At 38.9% G+C, this 27,752-nt stretch overlaps 1 protein-coding gene across 12 annotated transcripts in view; it reads left to right on the top strand.

Moving 5' to 3' along the window:
* The first annotated feature begins 500 nt into the window (after window positions 1-500).
* The window catches only part of adgrl3.1 (adhesion G protein-coupled receptor L3.1), a 166,078-nt gene continuing 138,826 nt past the window's right edge, over window positions 501-27,752 (top strand). For 10 of the 12 annotated variants that reach the window (XM_032562033.1, XM_032562038.1, XM_032562039.1 and 7 more), the window contains exons 1-2: window positions 501-1,113; window positions 23,695-23,775. The gene's annotated coding sequence lies outside the window, so the exon portion shown is untranslated. The remainder of the gene's footprint in view (window positions 1,114-23,694; window positions 23,776-27,752) is intronic. The other 2 variants (XM_032562034.1, XM_032562043.1) reach the window with 2 other exon arrangements.

Here is a 27,752-nt window from a genome sequence, read left to right on the forward strand (position 1 = left end):
ATCTGATTTTCATTTGTAAAAAAATATAAATAAAATAAAATGCCTTACTTTCCATGAATGACAAGAACTTTCGAAGTTGTAATGTATCAAAACGTTGAAAAATGCAGTTTCGATTTATTAGAGGCAGTACAGTCTCTCCCCTGGTAGAGATCCCTTTCAGAGAGCCACAAAGCAGCAACAAGAGCAACAACAAATCAGACGGAGACTCGTTGGTGTCTAGTGACGCGGTCTGTAAGGTGGAGCTGTTGTTGCCGTCCACCTTTCCCGCCGGGGGACTTTTTTTTTTTTTTTTTTTTCGGCCATCCTCTGCGCGTTTTCACACGGCAGGTGGAGCTCTACGTCCAAAGATTTGGGAGTCAGGTCCAGTTCCGTGTTTTCCACCAGACAGACAAAACACCCACTTCATATCTCCTTCTTTTCCCTTCCTGCATCCCCCAGGCAGAAATCATCACCTTCTTTCCAAAGCCCTCCACCCGCCCCTCACCCCCTCGCTGCCCGCCCCTCCTTGCCAGCCTTCCTGCCTGCGACGTAGCGCTCCTCTCGCCGGGGCTGCGCTCTGATCGGCCGAACATTCGCCGCGCTCCTAAATTGGTTTGTCATTTCTGACCCCCCGCCCCCTCCTCTCTCTCTTGCTCTCGCTTCCTGACCACGGTCCTCTGCTCCTCTGCTCCGTTGCGCTCGTGGACTTCAGCTGAAGTCAGTTAAGAACATAAGGAGAGAGACGGGGGAGGGAAGAAGGGAAGGACCGGGATACAGACAGACGGATAGAGGAGGAGAGAGAGAGAAAGCGAAGGAGAGAGATACGCCTCTGTCCTCCTCCAGCTCTCTACTGGGCTTGTAGAGCGTTTGGACGGAGTAGAGCTTTTTTTCCCCCCTTCCTGATCGGGATCCTAAGCACGCAGCCATAGCTTTATCCCCATCCCTTCCTGGAGGAACACTTGTCCGGGCTCCCTTTTTTTTTTGCAGCAAGTCGGAGTCCACGCAGCGATAATCAAGTGAAACAAACCGACTAGGAAGGTACATTTGCGTCCTGCTGCCTGTTAAGAAACATCCCCTCTTCTCTGTGCTGGATGTGTACATATTTTCCCTCAGATCCCTGCTGCTGGTGATTGGGTAAGAATCCACTTTTTTTTTTTTAAATTCCCTCTCAAATGATGCAGATCTACGGAGACATGAGCGGTGAGCGTCTTTGAGATCCCTTTTGGCTGCATGTCAACCTGTGCATCTGAGCTGAGATGCTCTACGGCAGCGCTGACTTGGAAGCCTATGGGAATGTGGCCTGCGATTATTGCGCTTACATGTTAAACACGGGTTCGCACAGGATGCTTGTCCGGGGGATCGCGGCTGCGTAAGGGCGTCGCTCGGATGTGACTCAAAGCAATAAGCGATGATCCCTCCATTACCTCTCCGGATCCCAATCAATGCAATCACATTATCCCCGTGACAGCTCCCGTCGGCCTCGGCGTGTATACGCGTTATTATTCTGGTGCTGTACAGCCGCATGTATCTGCCTCACTGCAGGGCGCAATTACACATCACATGTACTGGCATGATGGATGGCAAGACTAAGGCTTCGCCTCTTATTAAGGGTTCTCTTATTTTATGCGGCTGTCACTCGCGTGTACAGATATGGGAATGCAGTAAGCTCGCAGGGCTCGGGGACGTGCTCGGGTTTTTGTCAGCCGCAGTCCAGAGGATCCGAGAGAAAAATAATGGCACTGTGTTTGGGATCAGCAGCATCCAAGAGGCCGGCAGCACAAGTCAATCATGCGGATTCACGGGTGTAAAAACATTGATTATGTTTACAATGGGAAGGCATCTGGAGGTTGGGTTTTTAGATGACCTTGGTGTATAACTGTAAATTACAGAAGGTGGCACACTCCTGCAGAAGAAGAAAAACCCAGCCATTTGCTTCAGAATTAGTTTTAATAATATTGAGTAACAAGTATTGCTTGCCTAATCCTGTTTTAATTCCTCACTAATGATTGACTGGACGACTAATCAGTGATTTGACAGACAAATAATTGCAGATAGCTGCCATTTAAATCCCTCCCCTCTTCAATAGGCACCCCTGGTGTCTGAGAGTCTGCTTGGGTGGCTGTGTACTGGCCTATTTGAATCACATTACCCTCAATATCCAAATGGCTCTTAGCAACAAATTTTCCAACTCTTTGTGGAGATCTTATCCAAGGGGAAGCAGGATGGATGATAATATGTTTACAGGGCGATGCAGCAGAGGAATCTGTTGAGCAAAAATGAAAGTGGTCACATTTTATCATGTTACACGGTGCCTGTTGGACCATATCGGCTAAAAGAGAGGCATGTTTCCTTAGAAATGTTTGCAGCTTTAGATAGGCTGAATGTAGATAAATGAATTTGGATCAGGACGCTTTTCATCTGATCACATTTTGACACTGCTCAACTTCAAACATTGAAGTATTTAATTAGGATTTTTTTCTAAATTAATCTTTTTTTATTTTTGTACATTTCCTCTAACTTCTTTATTTTGCAGTACACAACACGCACACAAAAATAAAATGATGCAATGTAATGATGTGAAGTTAAATGTAGTGATTCACTGATATGAAAATTTGGGCCGATGTGCAATATTAATTTCACTGTAATGGCCGATAACAATTTTTACAGATATATTTTATTACTGTTTTGACAACTTTTGGGGGAAAAAAAACCCTGGTCAGAAATGGATCGCAACAAGACAAAAATAAATATCAGTTGTTCATATCGGACAGATACCGATATGTTAAAAAATTACTAATATAGACCAATACCAATGTCAGTGCCAATATATTGTGCACCCCTGGTTAAAATAAGTTACAAATGGAAATACCGTCACACTGTTATCTCTAGTGCAACATAAAGTCATAGTGATTAGTGCAATCCATCTGCAGACTTCACCCTGAATACATCATCCCTACTGCAAAACATTGTGGTGGCATCAGGCTGGAAGGTTGGTATTTCTTCAGGAAAATAAGGAATCTTAGAGTTGATGGGAATAAAGATAAAGAAGTTGCTGGAAGAAAATCTGGTGTAGGCTGCAGAAGTCTTGAGACTGGGTGGAGAGTCACTCTCCAGCCAAAAGACTTTGAACATACAACTAGAGCTACAATGGTATGGTTTTTAGATTGAAGGATATGCATGTGTTAGAATGACCCAGTCAAAGTCCAGACCTTAATACAATTCACAATCTGTGGCAAGACTTGGAAATTGATGTGCACAGATGCTCTAAAGCAAATCTTTCTGAGCTTCAGCTATTTTGCAAAGCAGAAAGGAATTTCAGCCTGTAGGTCTGCAAAGCCAATAGTGACATACACATACGATAATAAGCAGGAACCTCATGCCTAATTAGATGTAATTGCAGAAAAAGGTTGTTATAAATTATTGACTCATGGGGACTGTTGGGTAAGGCAATTAGTTGAACTGGATTTTATTTAAGGGCATCAGAAAAAAATGGGGCTGAATTCAAATAAAAACCTTCCAATTCGTAATAATGCACCACATTGTGCCAAGTGACAAAATGTGAAAAAGTTCAAGCGTTGCAATACTTTAGGAAGGGACAGAATTTACTTCCTGCCCCTATTCACCATGTATATGTGTGTGTTTGTGTCTGATTTCTGAATCTGTCTCAAACAGTGGAGAAAGATAAGCTTTAATAGTTTTTCGTGTTATCTTGTCTAAATGGTTTACTTTTCTGACAGGCTCAGATAGCCTCTCAAGAGCCAGCCGCAGGACGTTTGTCAAACGGACAAGTGTGAGCGCGGGGTTGTTAAAGAACAACCAGAGTCGTGTTCAGTAACAAAATTCATGTGGCACCAATGTTTCTCAGCCCCTGAAAGTGTACGATGTGCAGCAGCGGACGTCGAGCATTCTGCTTACTGTAGGTCTGTCTGTCCTTCCATAAATTAGGTCACTGCTTCTTTTCTGTTATGATGCAGGAGACGGCTAAAGATTCGTGCTGAGGGAAAAAAAAGGAGGGTGAAGCACGGTGGTTGTGCTAATTCAGATCATTTTTGCTTGACTTGGAAGACCTCACTCTCCTTTGTTCAGAGCTGTTAATATCGCAAATACATTTGGTTTAGATTTGGAAGATTCCATGAACAATATCAACCCCTGAAACGGAAGGAGGTCGTTATTGGAACAAGGGATCGTCTGTTAAACATCTTCTGCTAACATGAAAACCTCCAGATAATGAAAATAAACCTTGGCAGGCAACACGATTCATCTCAGACAGACAGCGTTTGGGAAATGCACACAAGAATATTAAGACAAGCAGGCACATAATCAGTTTTGTTACAACTGTAACCGCTTGTTACTACAGTCAATTTGCATTTTCAAGGGGTAATGAGAGAATTTCATTTCAGCATTTGTGCTGTTAGTTCAGCTTAGTGGCTACGCAGATCCTAAAATCTGATTTACTGAGAATTATTTAGAAACAAATGATGGCAAATTTGCAGCTTTCAGTCAAAAAAAGTGGCTCATAATCCTACTCACACTCCCCTTGTAGATTTTCTCATTTTCTCCCTTTTTTGTCACACTTGTTTCAGATCATCAAACAAATTTTAATTTAATAGACTGAGACAAGAATGACCTAAAAATTGGGATCAAAATGCAGTTTCCAAGTAATAATTAAAATTGTAAAGGGAAAAAAAAACATTCAAACCAACATGGCTTTATTTGAAAAAAGTTATTGCCACCTGCTTAATGACTGGTTGTGCCAACCCCTGTTTGCAAAATATTTGTAATTCAGCCACAACGTAAAGTTTTCAAGCATTATTAGCATATCTACGGTAATTGAGTGGTGTAATCAGAGTTTGACTATACCACTGTTCCTTTTTTTTTGTACTAGTATTTTTCTGCATGTATTTGGTTCCAAAACGCTTAATTTTTGTCTTGTCAAAAATTTTCCAGAAATTCTTGGAATCATCAAGATGTTTCAAGGTAATGATATATGTATATATATATATATATATATATATATATATATATATATATATATATATATATATGTAATGGTTTTTACTGTGGAACTCTTGCATGGACAGCATTTTTACCACATCTTATCTCTGGTATTAAATCCTGAACACTGACGTTAACTGAAGCAGTGCTTTAGATGTTGTTTTGCAACCTTCTGAAATAGTTAACAGTTTGCTCCTAGAGTAATTTTGGTTCCCTGGCCTCTTATGTGAGGGTTCTCCTCTGGTCCAAGTTTTATCCATTTATGGACAGATGCTCTTAACATAGCTTGCTGTACTCTCAAACTCTTAGAATTTGTTTTGTTTTCCTTTCCAGATTGTTAGATGTCTATAAAATTCTTTCTGTGAAAGATTTTACTAAATCCTCAGTAAAATCAGGATTTAACATATTGCCAGGTTTGTTTGGATATTTCTTTCCTCTCAGTTAATGAAATCAAGATTTGGAGACACCGTTTGCATTTACTCAGGTCATCTTTGTCTGATGTGAACTTTTTTGAAGATCTGAAACACGACTCATGTTTCATGGCGGTGGTATAGGATTCATGTGTGACCCAGAACCATTTAACTATCACTGAAAAAAAAAACTACTTTTTTTGTTGCTATTTCTAAATATTTAGCTTACCTGTTGATCCTCCAAAAATATGTTACAATTAGCAGTTATCATTCTACATAAATACAAGGAAAGCATCTTTCAAAAAACTGATAATATCCTCTATTTTTGCAGTGAGTTATATAAATGGAAAGATAGGGCATTTTTTTATCCTATTGTTCTACAAATGATTTGTTTACAGCTTCTCCTCGCTTGACAGCATGGGAAAGCACAAGCCCACCTCCTTCCGGCTAGCAGGTCTCCTCTACCAGCAGCCTTGGGTCCTGCCAGTGCCCACATTCATGAAAAAGAAGTTGGATATTATTTTTGGGGTGATTAAGCTTCTCATAAGTGTGTGGGAGCTGTCTACTGAACGTATTCAACTTTCTGATTACAACTCCTTAGAAATATTGCAAAATCTTCTCTCTTTTGGAAGTGATTGCAGGCATTTTTTTTAAAGTTAGGTGGGCTTGGCCAACATTTCAGAAAGCTGTGTGGGTTTTGGGATCTTGCCAGGAGTAGGAGTTTATAATATCTGCCTGATGGTGATAAACTGCATTTAGCCTTTACATTTTCTGTCCTTTCACTGATACTCTGAAGACCATTTTTGACCTATTCAAATTATCATCCTGTCGTTGACTTTGACATTGACTAAACGAGTTGGACAGACGCATTCTTTTTGTGTTTGTGCATCCTGTTTGCAGTTGTTATCAGATTATTGGAAGATAATGTTGCACCCTGACCTAATCCGTCAAGGTTAGAGTGTATTCTGCCTCTAAAGCTAAGGGCTTTTCACCTCCCGCCTTCAGCTGATAAGAGCTTGAGATAGGCTTAAGTTGCTGAACTTATGCTGACATTACTGTGTTTTTATGTTCTATATCTGCCTGTAAAGACAAAGAGGCTGAGGAAAGTAAGCAGCTCTCTGTGTCCTCAGGTCCATCTCATAAAGGAAGCCTCTGTTTTGCCAGTATCTGTCAGCTTGGGTGTTGTAGTCTGTTGTCCTCGCCAGGGTCTGCAGCCTGCTGTCTGGAGGCTCCTGGCTGCATTCAACTTATTTTAACAAGGTTGACATGAGGAACTACAGTAAAGTGCAAAATTAACCTTTTACAGTTTTTTCATGCTATTACCACTAACATTAATGTGTTTTGGGGGGATTTTAGAAAATAGATTAACATGAAGTGACACATAATGTGAAACGGAACGGAAATTCATGCATCTTTTTAAAAAATTTTTTAGATAACCTGAAAAGCAGTGTTTGTTTGTATTCAAGTCTCTTTAGTCTGACTCTTCAACATAAAATCACCAAATAAATAAATAAATAAAGTTTACTGTCATCATTTTGAAGCAATTCTAATACACTAGAGACACATATGGTTTTGATTGGGGCTGGAGAGGGACTTGGCTCTCTGGAAACAGTGGGGAATCCTATAGCATAGCCATAAACCACGTTTTAATCCATCCACTGCCATAGTGGCCTGGTGCTTGCTCGACATGTTGGGAGGTGTTAGAGGGATCTCCCATTGGTGATGGGCCATTTTGTTGACTGGGGTTAGTGAAGGCCCTGGACTGCTGGAGGGTCTGTGTCCCTGGCTTGTCTAGCACAGGAAGAGATGGCCGTGTGGTTGGTTGGGGGGTTTGGGGCTCTCTGTCTCATGCTATGCCTCTCTGGCTTACAGGCTGCTGCCTGTGTGCTTCACTGATGACCTCTGTGTGGGGCATATGGTCATGCCTTGTGTCTGTCTGCCTGGGCTGCTGCGGCCCTCCAGAATCAGATCCACCTGTTTGTTGCTGCTCTGGGTGCTGTGTTGCAGGCATTGTACCATTTTCAACACTCTTACATCTATGCTCCTCCAGGTGACATACTCGCTCACCTACTCTCAGTGAACACAAACACACTTATTTTTACATATATTTCCACCCAACTACACACACCCACCCACCCGAAATCACATAAATAATCAAAATGGTTGAAGGGTATGCAAACACAGGTTACTGTTATAGCATTGTGGTTGCCTACTTTGATGTTAGATGCTGTCTTTATTTAGTAAAGTCAATCATGCAATTAGGATTCCGTCTTGAGATGTTCTTTTTTATAAAGGAAATCTGCCTTGGCACATCTAGGAAACCTTCTTTATATATAGTATGACTGAAATGCAATAAACAGAACAGGTTAAGACAAAGGAGATTGCAAGAGACTTGCGAGCAGATACTTAGAGACATTTTTCATCCAATCTGATGAAGGTTGAGCTATTTTGCAGTGAAATGATCAAACATCTCAGTCTCCAGTTGTTCAAAACCCCAAAATATTGGCAGCTGTAATTGCGGTTCTACAAAGTATTGCCTCAACACAATATTCAGTTTTCTTTTAAATAAACAAATAAAATCATGTATTTGTTTATAATCACCTTACAGCAGAAACTGTATATTGACCTATCACATGAAAGCACATTAAAAAACAATTCAGTTTGTTTAAGGTTGCAACACACTGCTGCTCTTTAGTGGAAGTTCCTTGCTGTGCGACAGCCTCAAGGGTGAGCCCTAGATGTTACCCTTCCTGGTTCAGGACAGTTTAGGAAAAATCTATATATAGGTGTTGGAGTACACCCAGATCTTGAAGCAGTGGGAGCATGTGAGAGCAACATGCTTGAAAAGGCCCTGACTATAGTTAGGTACAGTTGTTGGCTTGGATTTTTTTTTTATCTTCTAAATGAAGATGATGAAAATAAAGACTTTGTGCTTAAGAGACATAGTTCTAGTGGTGATATGGTGGTTGGTCACTGTAGAGGACATTGCCTGTTTGCAGTGGTGGGATTTGAGATGGTTAAGGTGACTCACTTTGTGGATGATCAGGTTACTCTTGTATTCAAATGTTCTTCATCGTATCCAGTTTTGTATTAAGTTAATTTATGCTTGGCAAGCCAAAGGCCTGTGTCAGAGAGCTTCTTAGATAAACATTAGGTTGTGTTTATTATGCCTGCAGAGACAACCAAGTTCTCTGCACAAATAAACCATCATGAGGCATAGGTTGTAAAAAAAAAAACTGCTTTCATAATAATATTAGTTTTTAATGAAAACACAGCTGTAGAATTTAACTGCTCTTTCAGTGGTTTTTCATAAAGCCACGATGATTCCTTTTGATTGATTCTTTTGAGTACCGAGCTTAACCTAATTCAAAAGGCCTCTCCTGTGCTAAATGACATCTCTCTCCTATATTAAAATAATAATCCATGATTCCTGCCTGGCTTCCTCATCCTCCTAAAGTACTTGGTCATGTGTTAACATATCCGTCCTCCTACCCGTCGGCTCTCTTAAAGAAGAAACCAGATTCCCCTGCATTTTCCATCATGGCCCTTAACTCATTCGTCCTTTCTTTATGCATGAAATCCATGTTGCTCTCTTCGCCATGCGGCCAGAGTATAGTACTTTATGGTGGGAAAAGGGAAAAACCAACTGTGGACTGACTCATTCATTGAGTGATTAGAACTGCCCTCCACAGTGAAATGTCTAACTCTGTAGGGATTTCTAAAGGCTCTAAAATCAACCCACCTCAGCTTTTTAGTGGTCTGTAGTTTTTGTGCCGTTTCCATGTTGTTCACTGTTCGGCTGCCCGCTAATGCCAGGTGTTACGGGCTATTTGTGAGGTGCTGAAAGTGATCCGTCTTGTTTTCCTGCTCACTGGATATTGCAGCGTTAAGCAGTGCAATGTAATCGAATCTTTAAACAACATCAGGCGGTGAAACTGAAGGTAAACGGTAAAAACAGACCGCACAGATGGTTGAATCTACCTTTCCTGATGAATTTTATATTGTGTCTGTCAAACAGAAAATGATAATACATAAATTATAATAATAATAATAGTAATAATATAAATAATAAAAGTACATTGTATTTGCATAGCACTTTTCTAGACAATCAGACACTTTATAGGAATCAAGTGAAATTGCAAACAGAACACAAGTAAATCAAAATCATAAAAGGAGAACACTTATAAATAACACATAAAAAAAATACGACAGTAAAACACAAATTCACTCCCAACTCCCCTAAAAAAAACAAAAAAAAACTAGACGTCAAACATCAAACGAATATATAAAATTGTTAAAAATGCATATCCAACATTGGTTTGACTAGGTAGTGTTGAGAATAAATAAATTCTGTTTTCCTTCTATCTCTTTTAGCCAGTTGCTAAGCTAAACCTACAGGAAATGACATGCAAAGGAGAGCTCTGCTTAGAAGAAATGACACACTAGGGAATGCCCTCTTTGGGGCGTAGCTTAGACAAAGGCTAACAAAAGAAGTTACCAACTGCTTGTCGCCATTTGCATGTTAGCTTTTAAAGGTAGCATGTCAGAATGGACCAGCTGTATTTTGGTATTAATAAATGGAATTCATGAATTCAACTCACTGATTCTTCTTTAGCCTCATACATCAAGAACTCAGCATGGAGAACGGATAATTCTCCACAGTAGATAAAGTAGTGCAAAACTGGGAAGCGGAAGGAAAATTATATTTGTTTCACTCATGTTTTCACAAATACAATCTCAATCATGCAATTGTATTCAATCCATATAACTTTGATACCCCAAAATAAAGTAATATAATCAGGAAACAGAATCCATCTACACTGAATTTAATCTCAGCATAAATCCAGCTGTTTTGTGAAAGCCCCGAAGATTTGTTAGAGAACAAACAGCATCATAAAAACCAACTAAGCAGCACAGCAGAAAGGTCAGGGAGAAATTTAAAGCAGGGTGAAATATTCGAGTCCAAACATTGGCCCTCGTAGAGAGTACTGCTAAATCCATAATCTGAAAATGTAAAATGAATAGGGCAACTGCAAACGTACCAAAACACAGTCGCACACCTAAGAGCATTAATCAGACAAGCAGCCTCGAGGCCCATCTGACTCTGAAGAAAGTGCAGAGATACACAGCTCAGGTGGAAGATTCTGCTGACAGAACAACTATTAATTGTGTAGTCCATAAATCTGGTTTTTATGGTAGAGTCCCAAGATTGTTGAATTGTTGGACGAAAACCAAAAGAATTCCCCCTTAGTTTGCCACAAGCCTCACAATCACACCTGAAAAAAGAAGCTTTGGTGAGAGGAGGCAAAAATTTAGCTTTATGACCTACATGTAAAACAGTATACATGGTGGAGAAAAGCCTGAACAAATGATGCCTCTTTTTGAAAAATTTTGGTGGCAGCATTATGCTATGGATTTCTGTAGTAGAAATCTTGTCCTAGCAACAGGGAAGCTAATAGAGTTAAATACAGGACATTTCTGGAAGAAAATCTGCCAGAAGTGGCAAAAAAACTTGTGACACGGTTGGAGGTTCACATTCACCCTCAAGCAGGAGAACAATCTTAGCCACAGTGGCAGAGCTACAATGGAATGATTTGGATTAAAGCATGACCATGTGCAAAGTTGGCCCAGTCAAAGTCCAGGTTTTCATCGAATTGAGAATTTTTGACAAGACTTGAAATTGAAGGTGCACCAATTCTTTTCATCCAATCTGAGTGAGCCGAGTGTTTTTTTATGCAAGGAATAACGGGCCAAAGCTGGAAGAGATTTGCAGATGTGATTGCAACAACATTCCCTCTTGGAGTCTGAAATGCATGCCGCACTTCTCAGATTTTTAATAGTAAAAGATTTGAATACCATGTTTCATTCTCCTTTCACTTCTCAATGATGTACATTGACTTATTGTATCAGAAATATCCCACTAAAATGCATTTAGGTTTGTGGTTGTTGTGCAATAAAGACAAACTGGCTCTTCGACTAACATATGATAATTTGTTTCTTGCTTAGATTCACAAGCGTTACTGATTAAGTCAGATATTTTTTAGCATAAGACAAAAGAGCTCATTCCCTGTCACATTAAAACAAGGAAGGGGCTTATTAAAGCAGACATTTTCACAGATTTAATTAGATAATCTATTTACTGAATTAAACAAGTTTCAAGAACACAAAAAGACAACCCAGCTTATAATTATATATATATATATATATATATCAGCTATACCAAACAAATAACACACAAGAATAGAAGAGTTGTAATGACAGAAGTGATTAATTAAGATTAAAGTACAACCCTATAATTATCACATCTTCAGACCCATGATTAGAATGAAAAGTTCCACAGAAAGCGCCAGCAATGTCACCTCATAGGAGAAGGTCTGTGGATCACATCTCGCCTGTGCAGGACTTCTTTATGCAGTTTATATGCCCACCCCCACCAACTGCTTTTCCTTCCTGAGTGGGTTTCCTCTGGGTACTCGGTCAGCCTTTGCATGCATGTTAGGTTAATTGGTGACTCCACACTGACCTAAAGGAGTAAGTGTGTGGCTGTTTTTCTTGTGTTGCAATCTGTCTTGGGTTTATACCCAGTACAGATTGCCTGTCCATAACTACCCTATGAGTCTAAGTGGGATAAAAACGGGTATTGAAAATGAATGGACTAAGGAAATTAATTTTACATTAAAATTCAGTATTACAATGTCCTCATGTTTCACAACCCTGGTCCTCAAGGCACACTGCCCTGCATGTTTTAGGTGTTCCCTGGCTTCAGCACAAATGATTTCAATTGACAGGTGTTTACTGAACTGCAATCAGCTGAAACATGTAGGGCTGTGTGCCTTCAGGACCAGGGTTGGGAAACACTGCTCTAGGTTATCATACCATGGGCATCTCACACCAGCTTATGCCTAAATGCCATCTAACTTTGTGTAAGTGTTGGTAAAAGAATAACAATAGAGTAGAGTGGGTATATAATCCTTTAAAACCAGAATACAACAAAGAAAACCTAATGAATATAAAGTAGGTTTTTTCAGGATTTTGTAAAAGAAAAAAGCAGACTTTGGAAGTATTGCTGCATAACATTTACAGATGATACACAATGCATATATACATATAAATATACATTTGAACAATCTGAAAACATCTCTTGCTTGGAGGATAAGGATGTAAATCAATACCAAATGGATCAAAAGCAGACATGACTGTGGAACAAATCATTTCACTATGCATTTTGTACACTGTTTGCACATAAGCAACTAAAAACTATTTTAACTTTTACATTATTAAAGTTAATTAAATTGTAAATCTCAACTGCAGCATCTTAAAGCTGCAATATGGCACTCTTATAAACAATTTGTTTTTTACATATTTGTTAAAACCATCACAATGTCCTCTTAGCATAGTATGAGACAGATATGAGGAAAAACTCAAGAAACGACCAGTAACAACCAGGAGGGTTTTAACACTGTCAATCACCCACGTATATACGAGGAGGAGGGGTGGGAGTTTGAAAGTACATCATACCAACATTCAAACATAGGGGTGATAGTGACAGTCTGGGGCTGCTTTGTTACTTCAGGCTTGCTGTAATTGATGGAAACATAACTTTGGCTTTCTATTAAAAAAAATCCTGAAGGAAAATGCCTAGTCATAAGTTTAGGTTTAGATTGCTTGGGTTGGCAGGAGATAATAATCCAAAGTAGACCAGCCAATCAATCTCCAAATAATTAAAAAATAAATAATAATCAACTCAGTTTTTTATTCTCAAAAACCATCCAATGTGGCTGAAGCAAACCAATTTTGCAAAGAAGAGTGGGCCAACATTTCTCTGTAAATATGTAAATAAATCTCATTTTCAGCTACTGAAAATGCTTTATGTCAGTCATTGGAAATGTTTGAAAACTGCATTATGCACAGTATTCACGCAGGTCCTCTTTATCTGATATTAACATTTGTCTGAAGATATTGTATGAAACATAAGTGTGACAAGAAGCTACAGGTACATTTTCACACCACTATAGGTATACATTGCTACTAACGCTTTTGTTCTTGTAAAGCTTTAGTTCAGACGCTATTACTCTTTCACAGAGACAAAAAAAAAGAACTTCATCCCCTGCTCCACACTTGTCTGCTGTGTCCTTCACCTCCCTGTACACCACTCAGAGCTGTCACCAGTCAATAGACACACATACATGCATGCATTTCCTTCCACACATTAATGTGATGCACATCAACAACAACCACTTTCCTTTAAACAAGCACGCTTGAACTTGAGTGCATAAGATCAGATGCTCGGAGGCCCCACATGGACTTGCCTGCAGCTGTATGTTTACAGGGGCGACAAAAAAACCCAGCGAATACAGAATCAATTATTGTAAGTTGCTCGCTCAAAGGTCTACTGATTATTTTTTGTCTCTGCAGGAAGGCCTTTACAATAGTGCTCACCTCCTTCTCCCAGCCCAGTCCCTTTAAACGAAGCATTTCTGTGTTGTTCTACGTGTGAAGCCAGCCGGCCAATGTTACTGATGGGGAATTCTTTGCTTTTGTTTGTCGGTTTACTGTAGCGTGCCGAGGAGGCCTCACTTGTTTGGAGAATGGGCTTCATGGAAATGAATCACACACAATGTGATGCAACACAGCAGATCAGATTTGAATTATGGGGCAGTGAACAATGAGGTCATCGCGGGGCTGGGGGCATAAATCTCTCGGTGGCATGGTGTATAAGCCGGCATTTCTTATCAATGGAGGAAACTACCGCAGGGTTTCAAAACACAGGATTGTTTAAGGACTTGATGCAAATAAAAGGCAGAAGACAGTTGTAAGGGGAAGTCTAGATTGGCTGTTTTATGAATAGTGTTGCCTTCAATTACTTAAACAGTCATGTTTTGCTGCACAGTAAAATATTTGTTGTAGTCTATTACAGCATGTTGTTGAATAGATGCAATTTATTCTTTTTTTCACTTCACTTTCCAGCACTTGCCCGCCTCTCATATCCCCAATGCTGCAACCAATGATATTTTCCATATCTTCCCCTTCTTCAGCAGATTGTCTGCAATCAACGTCGGCTGTAATACCATCATCCCTTGGCCCCTCTTAAATTTCTTGCTTACTGGGCTTTTACTTTAACTGCATTACATACATCTTCCACTCCCTGTTCATCTGGTTCCTTTCAGCATAAACCAGGCTGAAAGATCTGACTTGAAGCACGTTGATGGGACTCGTCATTTGATGGCAAATTTGGAAAACAACGCTGTCATTTATTGTGCCTGCTTTGTGGCCCGGCTGTGACGCTGATTGATATCGAATGGCATTTTCATTCGGAGTCTTTGGGAGTGAGAATATGTGACAGAGAGTATTGATCTGTAGCTTAGTTGTTCTTGTAGTGTGATAGGATGAAGAAAGGAAAGAATGACTACATGGTCATGCTTGATCGAACAAAAGTATAAACAATAAACATTTGAAACTTTTCACATATTGTCAGCCACAATCTTCAGTGTATTTTATTTGGATTTTATTTGAAAGATCAGCGCAAAGATTTTTTTACGTCTTTTTCTTTTTAAAATTTTTTTAAATTAAATATCTGTAAAGTATTGTGGGCATTCGTGTCCAGTCCCTCTGAGTCAATGTTTTGTAGAACTAGCTTTTGTTGTAGTTGCATCTGCCAAGGGTCCGTTGATCTCTGTCAGCTTTAAACCTCTGGTGATTAAGTTTCTTGCTTAAACCTCATTTGTTTTCACAGATTGTCAAATGGATTCTTGTCTTTACTTTGACTAGACTCATGTTTGTATGTTTAGGGGTAATGTGTTTTGTACCCAGGATCACCCTGTATTTTGCTTCACCCTTCTTCCCATCAACTCTGACCAGCTTCTCTGTGTCTGCTGAAGAAAAAGATTCCCACACAATGACACCGCTGCCATTGTGTTCCTTTTGTGGAATGGTGTTTCAAACTGATGTGCAAAATGAATTCTCTTAGACACACAAAATTGTTCATGATGACCATAAAATGTAACGTTGAGTCTTATTGGACGTAAGCATCTTCTTTGCTGTCCATAGCTTAAGGAAATCTGAAAATTGTCCTTCTTTGAGCTTTCTTATGATAATTGCTTTCAATTTGCAGCTTTTCCATAAAAGCAAAGGACTATATTTATTAATAAAGTTACATAAGAAGGCAATAGCCTACCATACAAATGCACACCACACTTTTCAGTTTGCAATTTATAAAAGTTTTGTTTTGGAATAACATGCATCATTATTGTCTTACTTCTTCACAGTAACTAAAATTTGTGGCTATTTGCTAACAAAATGCAAGACACTAACAGTGGCTAATGGTATGGTAATGTAAGTTTTGTCACTTGTTCCTTTTTGCATCTTGCCTTCCGCCTTTTTAATTTATCCACACAGCCTTCAGGTGCAAATCTAGCACCTTTCTCTGCCCAAGTTCATTCTTTTGACTGGTGAATAATGCTCGACAAGGAGAATTCTCAAATCCGCTGGGTTCCTTTTAGCACATTTACAACGTGTGATTGCAGAATAGACTGCACAAGTCTGAGGCTGACATGGTCCAACTGTCTTCAGATAAAAGCACCATGCTCCCTTTGGTGTGGATGCCTCCCTGGCAATTTGTCCCTGAAGTATCTTTCACATTGTGTAATAAAGTCATTTTACCACCTCTGCGTTGTGCAAGCGAACCTGATAGTGTCACACAAAGACAGATGACTAGGACCATAGCCTGTGGGCCTGCAGCAATAACTAACAACGGGCCATGTGCCTGTTTTCTAAAAAAAAATTGAAAAAGTGTTCACATCCTCCCCTTGAGTTTGCTGACAAGCCTTTTTTTGAAGGCTTTTACTCAAATAGGACTATAAATGATAGAAGATCTGTCATAGCTGAAAGGTAAAGTGTAGGTTCAAGATCTTTATTGGAGGATAGAGTAAGTGAAGTACTTGTTGACCAATATGGTCTTTTAAAAAGCTATCTTTGTACAAAATTAATTTACCAAGGTTTTTGCTATGGTTGGTCCATTGTGTGTAGGAGTCTGGATTTTTGAATGTATCACAAGGATTGTACAATCTCTGCTCAGGACTGCGTACCTGATTACTAGTAGCATTATTAAATCCATATTATTTATTTACAAAGTACTCTCTTATTGAGTTTTTCCACCTTAACTTTTCTGAATTTGAAGTTCTGTAATCAAAACTTCAAATTCAGAAGTTTTGACACTTGAAGGAATCAGTAAAATATGAAAATTACTCAATTTATAAATCTATTTAATCTTAACCTTCCTGTTTAAATCTTTTTTTCAACATAAAAACTAGCTTACATGCTTAATATGAGAGTTAGTTATTTCCTTTTTGTCACTAAATACTCATTCGATATGAACATGAAATACAGTATGTAATATGTTTCATATACATGGTAACATCCGAGGGGATAAATTTAAGTAAAACTTAACAATGAATAAATGTGGTTTGAACAGTGTAATAATTGACCAGCTATAGTCTGTATGCCATATTCTTTATGCTTGTTGTTCCTGCTGGCAGACGGCCTAGCCAATCTGTTTTGATATTCTCAGTGCCCCCCCCAACACCTCCCAACATTGAAAAATGCTGGCTACTCCCTTAACCCCTCTCCCTGAGAATCAAGTTCAATTCATACAAATAGTCATCTTCTTCATTTAAGACATAAATGTAATAATCAATAAATACGTATATAGAGATGTACCGTAGGAAAAAGACAGAAACGGTGCCCACTTTACATATTCTACAGTATTCTGCTTTATAGAATAGGTTTTGTTGTAATTATAAAATTCTGAAAGCACAACCAACCCTTGAAACAAATGAATACTTGGTGATAGGAAGCTTGGAAGCAGGAGCTAATATGCTGAGAGCTGCTTGCACGAGCAAGACATTTTGCTTTTTGGTAAGTGGTGAACAACCAGCACTTTTAATTTATCATTTGCTCCTTTCTTCCTTTTTTCGCACTCTCTCTTTGTCTCCTTTCACTGATCTATATGGGTCACATAGACAAGAGTCTTTCATTTTCTGCCTGGGCACAGCATGCATACTATTGCTCCATATTCTTTATGCTTATATTGAATTAGAGACCAAGGGGATAGCTGTGGTTTTTAAATGAACATTAAGAGGCTCCACCCTTTCAGAGAAAGCTTCAGCTCCGCCATAAATCTCCACCAACAGGCATCGACAAAAATCCTAGACTGTTATGATGCAATCTTTGGTTTATTGCATAATTACAAAGGCTAATACATGAAAAACGATCATGAAAGCATATGGCACAGTCCTAATTATATCCAGAGAACTGATGAATAATGGGGATGATGTGGCACAGTGATCCAACCGCTGCTTCTCACAATAGAAAACACTATTGTTTTCCTGTGGGAAAATGTGAAGCGTGTCTCATGTGAAACCTACTCTTCTTCCAAAAGATAGAACCGAGAGGAACAGAGGAAAAATAATGGAAAGAAAAACTCATCTATCCACTGTTCAGTAAGGCAAGAGCACCCTGACCAAAACCCTTTTCTCCAGTAACCCTCATAAGCTCCTAATAAACGCTCAAGCGCTCACCTGTTTCTGGACTTTTCCTTTTTCTTTAAACATTTAAAACATATATGATTGTAGATTGTAACACATACTACTGGTAGCTTTAAAACATACATTAGCAGGAAGAAACAGAAGACAACGGAGATATGAAATGGAGCTGTCTGTTTACATCAGTACAGACATTACTGATAGACTGATGTGGTTAGCAAGATCAAAAAAAGCACCCAAAGAAAGGACTCTGCTGTTTCTGTTTATAGATAAAAGTGCAACTAGAACAATAAGAGATTCTGATAACTAAGCAAGAAATGCCACAGTGTTTTGGCCTTATGATAATAGCCCCCATAGTTTCCGAATGTTATTAAAAAAATCTCCAGCTCAGTCTGAGGAGAAAACCCTTTAAACCTTTATTCGTGCAGTATATAATGGAGGTGTGAATAAATACGTACTAATAGGTTTAAAAGCAATTTTTTGGACAGTAATTTAAATGGTAACATTAAAATCTAAACATGAATAAATATCTTTCAAATACTGAAAGATTTTATAAAACACTACACATTTGGATTCATAACCCTACAACAATGTATTAGGAACGCACTAGATGGATTTTATATATTAAAGAAATTCTTTCTGCTGCTAGAGAGATGAGACTTGACACTGAATTGGAAAAAAGACTTTCAAGTTGACTTGGACCTGCCTTGCAAAGACTTAAAACTTAACTTGAACTAGGAAAAAATAATTCTTGAACTACTTTTACCGAGAGACTGAGGCTAGTCGTATGGTTGAGCCGAAAGTGAATTTCTACTGTCGTGAAACAGCTCCAGTCGCCAACTGTTTATGTGATCAGTGTTTCATGAATTTTCCCACCATTGTCACTTTGCATTGGGTGGTTGGTTAGAGAGATGACAGTGATTATTTACATTAGAAAGACAGGTTATTGGCGGTCCTCTGCCAATGAATATTTTGTGTGAAACAGAAAGGATTTGTGTGGAACAGGTTTTTTAGTCAAAAATAAATTTCAAATAAAAATATCTTAAGTGAATCCTAATTTATTAATTTTCATAGTGCCTTGCTTCTCTGATACTTTAACACCACATATCAGTTCTCAGAGTGTATTTCTCATTGGAAGATTGTTGGTGGTACACTGTGTCTTATATCCTTGTCCTGTGAAAAAAACATTTTTAATGTAATGTTAATGTTACAATGGGCTACAGTTTCATTAAAGGGCATTTGCATAAACTGCACAGCTAAAAGTTTTGGAGATTGGAGGTGTCTTAGTCTTGGGTGTGGTAGTCTAACAGTTCGAAATAATTTATCTTATGAAGTAAAGACAGAGGGAATATGACTGATCCATACACTTTTAGCAATAAAATACAGAGCTAACCCTTTAAGTCAAAAACACTATGTTACTGAGATGAGTTCTTGTGGCTGTTTTATTTCTCCAATAAAATAATGTAATATTTTGTCCCTTATTTGTGTCTCTTCTGCCTTATTTGTGTTGCCAGGTATTTACTTCCACTGGAAAATTTCTAATCTGCAACAATAAGCCTACATGTAACAAAAACAGGCACTCTAGTTTTATATCCCCACAGTCCTTCTCGAAAAGGAAGCACTCCTTCCTGCGATGGTTTTCAATACGAGTTCCGATTGTTAAGCTGGAATTCTTTCTGTATGAATGTATTGCTAAGGGTAGCTTTTCTCATGTGTGTCTTGGTTAAATCTAACATATTTTCCCATAAAGATGTTGCTGTGGTATACTCTGGGAAGTTGTGCCCTCTGACAGTTGAAGAGCGACTTACAATTTAATGAGTAAATCTTTTACAGGGGTTTAGGAAAATGGTGCCTGGCTATTGGTGTATGCATGGACTTTTCAGTGGCTACATCTTTGACCCTCTCCTACTTGTTCACCTAAACAAGCCTTAATGAAAATCTCATTCTTTTCCACGTTCCACTGCTTACGCAAACCTTGTTTTTCAGTTCCTCTCTTCTGCATCCGAACCCACTTCTGTTCCACCTTTCTTCCTCCATTCCTTCCGCACTGATGCCACCGGTGTTATCCAGCTAGATGTGAATAATGCTTACTGTCTTCCGAGAGAAACAAGTCAGACAAGCATGGATGGGCTGCATAGGTGGGGGTGCTCATCACTTAAGTTATTTCTTACTAATTATCTCTTGCCCGTGGTGGTTCTGCTGCATCGAAGAGCGAGCATAAGTATTACATTTTATATTTGCCTGCCTACACATGATCACACATATAAATAGAGTTCTATGAAGGCATCTAATGCAGAGAAACAGCTTCTGGCCTCCTGTGCTGCCTAATAGACCCAGTTACTGCACAGCCCTGCCCTGGAGCGCCACAGACGTCCAAGCCCAGATTGTTGATCTTGATGTGTGTGTGTATGAATTTTACATTTTGTTTTTTTTTATTTCTTTTATTTGTGTGTGTGTGTTCTTCCTTGGCTCACAGATAAAGACTGCCAGAAAATAAGGGCATACAGATAGACGCTATTTCCTGGACTGCATCATCCTTCCCAGAAAAACAGCAGTACACTCACTGAGCGCAAACACACACTCAGAACTGAACAAACTGCATTTGTCGTGCCAGAGGAGATACGCATGAATCTGTGCATAAAGCAGGGACTGAGAAGGGACGCAATGAGCTTAATCCTAGGGAGCTGGTCAAAATGTTTATCCTTAAACAATGATGAAAATTACTGCGATGAAAAGTTTTTCCAAGCAGATCAATGGAAAACAAGTAGTCATGCTTTTTAAAAATGTTATCACAAACTTCAATAACTTTTATTGGAACATTATGTGATAGACTATACAATCAGAACATGATCATGAAGTGGAAGGAAAACATGACGTATGGTTTTCAAAAGTTTTTAGAAGTAAGTGCCAGAAGAGTATGAAATACGTAGTGTTCAAAATAATCACTGACCATAATATTCTGTAATATAGGAATTAATAGAATGGGCTTGTTCAAAATAAGACCAGTATGTAGTATGTATCAGTCAGTGCAGTCATTCAATCAATGAGAAATCGTGAATCAAAGAGGCGGCCCTTTTTCAAAGACAAAGGCAGCACATGTTGGCCACAGTGCCTTTCTCTCTTTGTTCAAAAGATACTTTGATTAAAAAGTTGATCTGAAAGTAGAAAGCATTGAATGTTTTTATGAAATTTCATTATTGAAAAAACATATGCAGAACTAGGCCTGTCACGTTAGCAAATTTTGTTCAACGATTAATTTTCTCAAAAATTATTGCGATAAACGATAATATTGTTTGAAGACCTTTTTACACTGATTTAATGGAAATGACGTAATAATGCATGCGATTTCCTGCCAAAGATAGATACACTTTATTTTCAAAAGAACATTTAACACTGGAACTGATAAACAAAATAAACAAAACAACCAAAAACAAAAATAAAATGGATTCTCAGTCTCCATTAACAAAAAACTCACTTGGAAAAAAAAAACTAAACAGCATAAAGCCAAAGTGGAAATAAATACTGCATTCAACCAAAAGAGTGCAGATTATGAAGTCTGTATACTATGTTGCCCTTCAGTAATAATTAGATTTAAATAGAGAAGATGGGCACATGGACTACCTGATGCAATAGTTCACACTACATGATTTTTTGGCTCCTATTTTTCCCCTTACAACAATCTTAGATCGTTGGTCTTTCTAAGATTGTGTGGTGTGTTACGGTAGATCGTCGTTGCCGCTGCGATCTAAATCAGGATTTTCCCCGACTGACAGAGTTAACGCAGCCTGTTGAATGCGACAGGTAGCCAATCAGAAAGCGCGGATTCTCCTCTGTGCTTTCTGAGGGGAAATTACGTCGGGGAATCCCAAACAGCTGACACGGCGCAACCCGAAGTCCAGCGGACATCGGAGATGATATGTGGAAACAACATTAATGTTTATTCAACATGCAAAGAATATAGAAATGACAAGAGGAGGAGTTGGAGCCAAATTGCTACCGCAGTTGATAAACCCGGTAACTTTTCAGCTGTTCTTCGTTAACGTGACGTAAATAGGTTCTAATGATTTTCATTCAGTCAGGACTTTACGCTGACACTAGTTACATGCATTGCAGGTAGATTGTAGTAAAGCATTGATTAATGCCTAGTTTTAAAATTAGTAAACTGGACTTGTAGCCATTATTTTGTTCCCATTGTTGGACACCACACGGCAGGAACGAACCCGATCGAACCGTTATACCCAGGATTTCTGTCGACTAATGTGTGGTCTGTCAGGTTTTGAAAATGGGCCGACAATCGGCCGAAGATCTAAGATCTTGCAGGATAAGATAGTGTGCGCTGGGCTTTACACTAAGGAAATGAGGAAGGGAGGAGTCAGTGGAGAGCACCGGAGTTGAGCCTTTTTTCATTCGGTGTCATCAACAGAAAGAGAAAAAGGCCGGAAGAGACGATAATGCCGATAATTAAAATGACGTCGATAGTTTTAATTTATCGTACGATTAATTGATTTACCGTTTATGCGACAGGCCTATGCAGAACTCAGAAAGAGCACATTGGGAGGCCTAAAGAGACATGGTGAAATATTTTGTAAGGTAACTTAACAGTAAATTTAAGCCAGAGGACATTGGGAAGCACAGTGGTTCAAGCATTGTGCTATGGGGGTGTATAAGTACAGGTCATGCTTTATGTTGAAGAAGAAATGCCAAATGAAGTGGGTATTCAACAAGAATACGAACCCATCCATTTTCTAATTAACTAACCAGCTTCATAGATCCTGCAGAAGAAAAATTCTGCTGCAGCTTGATGGTACTTCTACCACCCATCATCGTGGGAATGTAATGTTATGGTTGATGTCTGGAGTTAGTTTTCCAGTACTCACATATCATATTGCATGCAGGCCAGAAAGTTCAGTTTTCTTCTCATCTTAATACAGCACTATACTTTACATGTTTTCTGTCTCACCATTCTTACATAAAGTCCAGATTTATGAAGTACAACTACTGGTTGAAGCAAATGGGCCTAGATACAAATCTGCACCACACTGGGGATATGTTTTTGCAAAAAAGTTTAAAAGCAATATATAATTTTCTTTTCAGTTCATAATCCCGCATTACTTTATATTGGTCTGTCACATATGCTTGTTGCTATAACATGTTCAAAGTTCAAAAAGCATCAGTGCTTTTGCAAGACCATGTATTGTAAAGGTATAATGGGACACGCTGGTAAGAATAACTGAACAAATACAGAAGTCGACAGAGAAAAATTAAATGACAAAGTTGGAAGAGGATGCAAACCATTTTAGATATGAAAGTCTGTCTCTGCATCTGTGAAACACAGGTACCAATTTCCCCTCATCCCTGGCATTTGACAGAGAAATGCTAACCATATCAACAAGCTATCATGGCACAAGAGAGCTTTCCACTCAGTAAACTGCCAGGGAGAACAGAGGTAGACCATTACAGTCTTTGATATCCCAACACTTAAGAGGTCATTACGAGGCGGATTGCACAAGCACACACACAAGCGTGGCGGCATAAACACCAAACAGGCGCCCCTGCAAGCCGCAGCGGCTTTGTGAACCGTCTGGTTCTTGTGTTTGAGTGGGTTATGGCTATTCACACAATCTGGATGGGGCCATTATTCACATGGCACCCCACATTCACTACATATTATAGGTATCTGTCTCTATTGTGAAAAATGACAGGGACTTCAGTTCAGTGAGCTTGAATAACACCCCCTCCTCTCTGTGTTCCCCCCTCGCTCTTCTCTCCAGGTTGAGGACGTCTTGCTGCCACTGAGATGTGATTCTCTGCGGTTTCATTTTCCTCCAACAAAAGAAGATATACACTATCAGGTAAGAATATGTGTGGCGATATTAAATACATGCAGTCTGGTTGTGTAACAATTTTAAACATATTTACCAAGGTACTCTGGTCAGGTCAGAATGCATTTTTATTTACAGCAGCCATATTTAGGCCTGAAGGGATAGCCAAGCAAATGCACACACACACAGCTGGTGCTGTGTTTTTTTTTTTTTTTGCAGACTCTACAGTATGCGTTATGCTTTTTTAGAACCCAAATGCGACCCGGGGTTTTCCCCAGAGACCTCAGGGTTCCATCTGTGCCAGGAAGTGCTTTAATTGGCCCGAACAAATGTGTCCTCTGAAAGTGCTAATCCAATCTGATTCGACCAGGCTTCAGAAAGAATATGGAAGAACGCGCGGCATGCCGTGAAGGCAGCAAGGATGGAAAAGAGCAGGAGAGACGCACTGGAAGCATGGGAGCAAACAGAGTTCTAATTGCAATTGGCCTGCTGTTCATTGAACGCATCAGCAGGAGTTTTACCACAAACGCAGACCTTCATCTGCCCATGAAGCCACTAACCACAACTTATTTACACTGTATTTACAAGCTGAGCAAGACCTGTAAAATGTCGAATTTACGAGCTTCCGTTTAATTAGGAATACTGTCTCCCAGAGTTGGCTGATGAATTGCACAATCAGTTTATTGGCAATAGAGGGAGGCGCAGTTGTTTGATATTGACACACTTGCCAAGGAGCAGCAGTTGACGTCCGTTTCTCACTAAGAGGAGAAATATATTGCATCTTTGCTGTGTAAAAACCCAGAGGTCATGTTTTCATGCAAGATCCTATTCTGTATTGATTGAATTGGCTGAGAGTAATGTGAAAGCAGGGTGCTCACTTTCCCCTACTGTGTGGTTTTGCATTTTTCTTTGCTATTGGTGATATTTCGTGGGTTTCATTTCCAAGTGCGTTTCACCACAGGCCTCAAAATGTCCATTTTGATGGTGCCGTTCAAGACGAGCGTTAGGCATTTTCTGTTTTGCCTTTAGATTTCATCCGTATTGCATCTTAATATTAAAATTTTTTTCTACATTCTGAAATTGTGGTTCAGTCCTCAACAAGTCTTGCAAAAATATTGCTACTCCTTTAATTTTCAACATTTTGTCATGTTCCAAACAGACTCCAGTGTATTTTATTAAGTAATCAGTAAAAAAAACTCTGAAAAGTGTAGCATGTATACATTATTGTGAAAAGATTTTGCTCCTTTTCATATTTCTTTCTTTTTGCTTTATTTGTCACATCTAATTGTTGCAAACCATTGAATTTATTTTAATATTAAAAACATGAGTAGAGTAAGTACAAATCACTGTTTTATTGTTCAGTATAAGGTAGAAAAATGATCCAAACCGATCTGACCCTATGTGAATAAATCAGAGCTTCTTTAACCTAATTACAGGTTGTGTTGCCCTTGCCACCAAGCATTTCCAACGAACAATCTTGGCAATAAGTATCTTACATTGCAGTAGAGGAATTTGGCCACATTATTTTGATTTAGCCACATTGGATGGTTTGCAAGCATGAACAACCGGTTTAGGTTGATGGGGTGACATGACTATAAAGATTTGTTTTTTGTTATTCTCTGATTGATCTAAAAGTTCACTTCCAATTGTCCTATGAATATTTGTCCTGCTGCGTAACGTAAGTGCCGTTGAAGCTGAGGTCACAAACTTTTTGTTGGACATTCTCCTTCAATATTGTGTGATACACAGCAGCATTTATAGTTCCATCAATTACAGCAAGTTGTCAACGTCTTCAAGCAGCAAAGCAGACTCTAACACGATCTTCTCTGATGTTCTGTTTCTTAAATACTGGGAGACATATTTTCTAAAGTGTTTTACTTTTGTCTCGTCAGTCCACAGAATATTTTCCCAAAAGTTCTTGGACTCCTTAACATGTTTTTAATGAAATGTGAGACATTCCTTTGTGTTGCTTTTTGTCTCCTTAACTGAGGTAAGCAATATTTTCTGTGCTTTAGAAGTCACTCTTTGCAGTTTTAGTAGATAAGGCATTGCTGGGACAGTTCACTACTGTTTTATGATTTGGAGAATGACTCTCACTGTGCTCTCATACTCTATTAATCAGTAAATATAAATTACTTTGTTTCTCATCTGTTCTTTCTTTTTTTTTTTTAGATTGGACATGTTTTGTAGACTCTGTTAAGCTTTAGGCATGTTTTTGGACAAGTTCTGTTTGTAGGATTTATTGATTATATGGGTCCAGGAGAAATTAGGCCTTTGTGTGACTAACAAAATTACCGTAAGTATTTATTCTTATTTAATTTGCAATTTAGCAACGAGGGATTTGCATATGTTTTTTCCCTTAATAGCTGAAATCATCATTCAAAATTAGTTTGATTATCTGAAATACTTAAGTGTTGGGAAAAAAAAGAAAAATATGTAGGGTAAGGCTGAAAAACGTTCACATACTTTTGGAAGCACTGTATATGATTTCATTTGTCATACACTTCCTATCCAGGATTTCTCAACCAGCATGCCTTCCTTCCTTCCTTCCTTCCTCTGCTCTCATATGAATCTGAATGCTTGCTTTGAAAGCTAACTTTGTGATATCAAGGCCTCATTTTGTCTTTAATTCAGTGAAACAATGAGTGAGAAGAAAGAACAGTGGGAAATGGGATATGTCATTCTTTGTGTTCGAGTGGTAGAGGGTATGTTTCTGTCCCTGCGAGAAACAGGTGTTTCCTGCTCCACGTACACAACCTTCATTTACCTCATTACTAATGAGAGCTCAGACTGAAATACAATCTGTACTGGCCGGATGTTAAGTGAGTTCACGCAGCAGCACAATGCAGATAAGTAAATTAACACACTCTGAAATTACATGTAGCACTCACTTATGATATACAGTACCTTGCAAAAGTATTTATACTGTATTCACATTATATTGGGGTGGTATATGAGCGACTATAGCAAATAAGCAGATATTATTGCGAAGTAAATAGAAAATGATGCAAGGAAAAAAAACCTAAGTTCTAAAAAGTGTTGCATTTAGATGTATTTGAGGCATCCTTTGTAGCATGCCTCTACCAGCTTCATTTAAAAAAAAAACTGATATGCTTGCCCATGGTCCTTTGCAAATTAGCTCAGCCTCCATCAGATTGGTATCTGTCAATATCCATTTTCAAGTGCGACCACAAATTCTCAATTAGATTTAGACTTTGACTTTGACTAAGCCATTCTCTAACATGCATATAATTTAACCAAAGACATTCTATTGTAGCTCTGGTTGTATGCGTATAGTTGATGAAGTTGTAACATTACTAAATGTGACAAAAGTGTATGAACACTTTTGCAAGGCACTGTGAACACCCAATTTATCTTTAGGTTGACAAACATTTACTAGAACAACTTAAGTGCCTGTATAAAATAATGTATTTGGAATTTTAGCATCAAATATGTTGGTAAATACGACTGTAATTTCAGTAATATCTTCAAATTTCTAGAATATCCTCTACTAATAAATATACAGTTAAATCATTAAATTAAAAGGCTAGATTATTGAAATTTTATTTCAATATGGAGGCCTTGCTTTTTGTGCCCATACTTACTTATTTTTCTAATAAAACAACCTGTGCACACAAACAGTAATATCAAACAGCTTGTGTGCACAAGAAGGGGGGTGCACCCCCCTTCTTGGTGCACCCACCATTGAATGCGCGCTTATTGTTTTACAACATGACCTGATAAGATGGAGCCCATATGTAAACCCTGCCAGTCAATGCCATCCACACAGCTGCTACAGGAAGGCTGCAGATTGTCCAGGGTCCAAGTTGAGGGCTTTGAGGCTGCCACTTGTGGCATGTGTGTTTTCTGTGCTGGCGTACTTTCGTCTGTGCTGTTTGTGCCTGTAAGACAGAAGCCTGTTTCTGAGAGTTGACAGATGGACCCGTGCAATTAGACACAGCCTGGCTGTGTGGAGAATTGCACACAAACAGACGTGTGGAAACCAC

The sequence above is a fragment of the Xiphophorus hellerii genome, chromosome 5 (assembly GCF_003331165.1).
Source record: "Xiphophorus hellerii strain 12219 chromosome 5, Xiphophorus_hellerii-4.1, whole genome shotgun sequence".
In the NCBI taxonomy this organism is placed as follows: Eukaryota; Metazoa; Chordata; class Actinopteri; order Cyprinodontiformes; family Poeciliidae; genus Xiphophorus; species Xiphophorus hellerii.